Source organism: Papio anubis, chromosome 15 (assembly GCF_008728515.1).
Source record: "Papio anubis isolate 15944 chromosome 15, Panubis1.0, whole genome shotgun sequence".
Lineage (NCBI taxonomy): Eukaryota > Metazoa > Chordata > Mammalia > Primates > Cercopithecidae > Papio > Papio anubis.
This window is the reverse complement of record NC_044990.1, coordinates 26,487,787-26,493,786: the sequence shown is the minus strand read 5'-3', so window position 1 is coordinate 26,493,786 and position 6,000 is coordinate 26,487,787.

Here is a 6,000-nt window from a genome sequence, read left to right as displayed (position 1 = left end):
CCACACGGATCATTCTAACCTTCTCCCCTTGTCTGCAACTTTTTCCTCTCCCCTTTTAGGGAATGAAACATTTATAATACAGTATATATATTTTTTCACATCCTGCACTCCATACTGGGATCATCAAACTTCCTAAATAATTTTTTAAATTTGCATACATTAAGGTTTATCCTTTATGCTGTAAAGTTCTGTGGATTTTTATAAATGCATGGCTTCATGTATCTACCATTACAATATCATACAGAATAGTTTTCCTACCTTGAAGAAATCCTCTGTGCTTCGCCTACTCCAGTCTTCCCATCCTCTGATTTCTTGGTAACCACTGATCTGTTTACTATCTCTATAGATTTCCCTTTTCCAGAATGTCATATAAATGGAATCATATAGCATGTAGCCTTTTCAGACTGGCTTGTTTCACTTAGCAATACACATTTAAGATTCTTCCATGTCTTAGGGTCCCTTGATAGCTCATTCCTTCCTGTTACCGTATAGTATTCCTTTATATAGTTGTACTAATGTTTGTTATCTAATTCCATCACTTATTCAACCCATTGAAAGACATTCTGGTTACTTTCAGTTAGAATTTTTTAATATGTTGCAAACTTTCATGTATCCGCAAAGTAATATGACTTCCAAAAAACTTACTGAACGCATTGGGATACACTGAAGGAAGTATAATAGTTATGATGATCGTTGCTGGACATTGTGGTGTGGTGGTGAAGAATACTGGTTCTGACTTTAGACTGCTTGGGTGCTGCCACCTCCCAGTACGTGATCTAAAATGGATGACCTAACTTCTCTGTGCCTCAGTGCCCTTGTTTGTAACAGGGATAGCAATTGTACCTATAGAGTATGAAACAGCACCAGTCCAGTAGACATTACCCACTTCTGTAATTTATTTTGATTTGCACAACCATGCAGCAAGCGCATTACATACATCCCTCTACGCCTTCCAGCAAAAATAGGGAAAGCTTCATTTTCCGATTTTATAGACTGAGAACCTGAAATGCAGAGACCATAAATCATTAGAACCAGGACTTGAATTGAGGTTAGTCATTTTACGAAGGCTCTGATCATTCAACTTCATTACAGTGATTCCCCAGACCAAAGGAAAAGTTTCTTCTCACACAACCCTAGACATACTGGACCTGCAACACCATCTTTACTCTGGGTTGTCACATTTTATGAAGGTCAAACTAGAATGTATGAAACAGATGATAATCAAGTTGATGAAAATCTGGAAACCCTTTTAAATGAGGTGTGACTGAAGGAACTAGGGATGATTACATGGGTGAAAAAATAAAATATTAGAGATGAAATAAACCAAAATGTTAACAAGGTGTGTCTCTCAATGGTGGGTTAACAGGTGATATTTATTTTTTTATATATTTTAGATTTTCTATGGTGTATCATATATACATATATATATTCGTATATATATGCATCATAGTAAATCTAGAAATATAAAAAATAAAAATTGGCCTGGCACGAGGCTCATGCCTTGAATCCCAGCACTTTGGGAGGCCAAGGCGGCTGGATTACCTGAGGTCGGAGTTTGAAACTAGCCTGGCCAACATGATGAAACCTCGTCTCTACTAAAATACAAAAATTAGCTAGACATGTTGGCGAGCGCCTGTAATCCTAGCTACTCGAGAGGCTGAGGCACAAGAATAGCTTGAACCCAAGAGGCAGAGGTTGCAGTGAGCTGAGATTGTGCCATTGCACTCCAGCCTGTGTGACAGAGTGAGACTCTGTCTCAAAATAAATAAATAAATAAATAAATATCATAATCATAAAAATACTTTCTGTGATGCATATATATAAGCATATATATGCATCAGAAAATCTAGAAAATATAAAAAATGCATCATAGAAAATTTTAAAAAGAAATAAAAACATGCATGTATATATAACATGTTAATAAGAAAAAATATCTTAATAAATTATGGTTAAGAAACTTAATAGGCTGTTGTGTGAAAGACAGATTAAATGTTTTGTTTTTGACTCAGAAGACAGAGTTTGTGCTCAACATGTGAAAATTATCTTGAGGCACATTTGGGCTCATTATATGTAAAATTAGCTGACGCAAGGTAGCCACCTCCCCGCTACCAGAAAGGGTTTGATCACAGGCTGGGATCAGGCTAGACCAGATGACTTCTGAGATCTCTTTAGCTTTTATTCCATAACTTGGGCTTCTACTTAAGAACACAAAATGTTTTTAATTGTTTTAGCTCACGATGTACAAATTGATGCTGCTAATATAAATACATTTAGTTTATTCATCTCTCCAACCACCCAAGAACACTTAGAGATTTGTTTTATGTATTAGGATGAAATGAACCTGTATTTTCTTAGAATAATCTGAGAATTTTTACTCATTCAAACTAAACTTTTTTCCATCTTGTATTGGTTTCCTAGGGCTGCTATAATAAAGTACCACAACCTGCATGGCTAGAAACAACAGAAAATTTTCCTCTCACAGTTGCAGAGGCAAGAAGTTCCAAAATCAAAGTGTCAACAGAGCTGTGCTCCCTCAAAAGCTCTAGGGAAGAGTCCTTCCTTGCCTCTCCCAACTTCAGGCAGCTGCAGGCATTCCTTGACTTGTGGCTGCATCACTCCAGTCTCTGCCTCTGTCTTCACATGACCTTCCCCTCTTCCTTCTGTGTCTCTCCTCTGTGTATCTCTTATAATGACACCGCGATATTGGATTTAGGGTCAACTTGGATAATCCAGGATCATCTCATCTTGAGATCCTTCATTACAACTCCAAAAACTTTTCCAAATAAAATCACGTTTACAAGTTCTGGGAGGTGGACGTATATTTTGGGAAGGCCACCACTCAATCCACTACGCATGTGAATTAAGATGTTTGTGAGATATTTTGGCAATTTGCTTTCTGATACTGATTCTTTGCTCTAGTCCTTCTTCCTCTAGCCCTGCCAATCTTCCTGCCTATCTCTGATACTTATTCCAGCCAACTTCTATCTTAAGAGTCTCTGCTTTCACCTCATCCAGGAGGCCTTTCCTGACCACTGTTGTCTTGTTCACCTCTATAGGCCCAGCATTTAGTGTGGCATATCTACCAAAGGAGGTCAAGATGATGCCCACCCTTCTTCTGAGTTACTGAGAAGTGGTAAGTTTTTAATGATGCCTGGAGAATTTCAGGGAGAGGATGACATGTGTCTTATTTGAGGGTCTGATAAATTCCAGGAGATTTTTCCATTGATACCACACTGCAAATATGTAGGGGGAATGGGGCCAGGCACGGTGGCTCACGCCTGTAATCCCAGCACTTTGGGAGGCCAAGGCAGGCGGATCATCTGAGGTCAGGAGTTCAAGACCAGCCTGGCCAACATGGCGAAACTCTGTCTCTACTAAGAATACAAAAATTAGCGGGTTGTGGTGGCACACGCCTGAAATTCCAGCTTCTCGGGAGGCTGAGGCAGGAGAATGGCTTGAATGTCGGAGGCAAAGGTTGCAGTGAGCCGAGATTGTGCCACTGCACTCCAGCCTGGGTGACAGAGTGACACTCAGTCTTAAAATAAGTCATAAATAAAAATAAATAAAGGGAATGAGAGGCTTAACCTAAACTGTTTTTTATTCTCAAGGCACAAGAATGTAGGGAGTTAAAGTCAAATGCCACAGTTACTAGAGGGCTAATGACTTTAATTAACTGAGTAATTTTGAAGAGTAGGAGTTTTTTGTCGTACTGTTTTTGAAAGTGGAGGATGAGGTTCTTTTGAGGAAAGCCTCACAATGTAACTAGGGTGGGGCGGTGAAGGAAGGGGTGAATCTTCGCTTGAGGTAGAGCAGCCCTAGTTGGTTCTAAGTGAGATAACTTGGCTAATTAAAAGCAGTTAAAATGGCACATTTTGAGGCTTTGTAGTTGATTTAAAAATTAGATTTGCTGCCGTATACGCCAGCAAGTTGCTGGGAATTCATCCCTTTCCCCAGTAGCTTTTTGAGAGGTGATTTATGTCTTCAGAAACCAGAAATGGTGGTTCTTGATATTGGAGGTTGATCCTGAATTGAGTGTTATTTTTACTTGGGATTAAAGGCTCTGAGATTCATGTCTTTTTTTTTTTTTTTTTTTTTTTGAGACGGAGTCTTGCTCTGTCCCCCAGGCTGGAGTGCAGTGGCCGGATCTCAGCTCACTGCAAGCTCCGCCTCCCGGGTTCATGCCATTCTCCTGCCTCAGCCTCCAGAGTAGCTGGGACTACAGGCGCCCGCCACCTCGCCCGGCTAGTTTTTTGTATTTTTTAGTAGAGACGGGGTTTCACCGGGTTAGCCAGGATGGTCTCGATCTCCTGACCTTGTGATCCGCCCATCTCGGCCTCCCAAAGTGCTGGGATTACAGGCTTGAGCCACCGCGCCCGGCCGAGATTCATGTCTTGAGGTAGAGTTTCAACGCTTTTTGTTTCTTAGAGAAGAGTTAATTAATGCAGTTGTTCTGTTTTCCTTCTCTCACTGCCTGCCTGCCAGGAAAGAAATACCTGAGTCTGACTTTCCATCTCAACCCTGACCTTGAATATGGTTTTTTTGGTTTTTTTGTTTTGTTTTGTTTTTGTTTTTGTTTTTGTTTTCTCAGTGAATCAAGTGAGACAAGATCCTTAATTGAGAAAGAGGAAGCGAAAGGAGATGCTGAGGGGTAGAGAGAGGCAGTGGTGTGAAACTGTATGAAGGACAATGGAGAGGGGTCAGAAGAGGGATGCATTGTCTCATTACCCAGAAGAACTAAGGACCCACTGGAGATTTAGGGGTTAAAGTCATGAATTTCAGTTACAACAAACTGACTGGCTTGTGTGTTTTTCTCCATCTATATTCAGCTGCATTGGTATAGCCATGTAGTAGGCAGAGCTGCATTTAGCTCAGTGCGTGGCCTTGCCAAGGGAGTAAAACAAATTAAGATGGGGGCAAGGAAGTCAAAGGTATGTGCAAGGCAATGATTAGACATCTCCAGATGCCCACTGACATGTAACCCCTCTTTATCAGTCTGCTAGGGCTATCGTAACAAAATGTCACAGACTTAGTGGTTTAAGCAACAAGAATTTATTTTCTCACAATTCTGGAAGCCAAAAGTCCAAGATTAAGGTGTCAACAGGACTGGTGTCTTCCAAGGCCTCTCTCCTTGGCTAGCCCGTGTCTGCCTTCTTGCCATATTCTCACATGGTCTTTTCTCTGTGCATCCAGGTCCCTGGCATCTTTTCCTCTTCTTATAAGGACACCAATCAGGTTGAATTAGGGTCTATCCTAATGACCTCTTTTTAACTTGATCACCTCTTTGAAGACTCCATCTCCAAAGCATTCACACTTTTTCAGTACAAAGTAAAAAACACATTTTACATTTGACCCAGTGCACATATACACAGATATATAAGTGAAAACAGTTTCCACAGGATACACAATGCACTTTGATATTTTAGATATCTTCTTTTCTATTAAAAAAAATCCCTACAGGGATATGTTAGGCATGTCAAACAAATAATAATTACATAGTTAAGTGTAGATAATAGTGTAGTAATGTAAACACTAACTATTGAGGTAACAAAGAATTGTATTTTTTTTTTTTTTTTTTTTTTGAGACTGAGTTTCACTCTTGTTGCCCAGACTGGAGTGCAATGGCGCAATCTCGACTTATCGCAACCTCTACCTCCCAGGTTCCAGCCATTCTCCTGCCTCAGCCTCCTAAGTAGCTGGGATTACAGGCATGTGCCACCAGGCCCAGTCAATTTTTTGTACTTTTTTACTAGAGATGGCGTTTCACCATGTTGGTCAGGCTGGTCTCGAACACCTTGGCCTCTCAAAGTGCTGGGATTGCAGCATAAGCCACCGCACCTGGTCAGAATAGTGTTCTAACTAATGGGAAGATAAATGACACATGTAAGAGAGATAAAATCCTCATCTATCATAATAGGAAATAAATTTCAAAAGCAGTTGAATAGAGATACAGAATATATGCATATTATTTTAAAATATGTGAGCTAAGAATAGACGTAACGG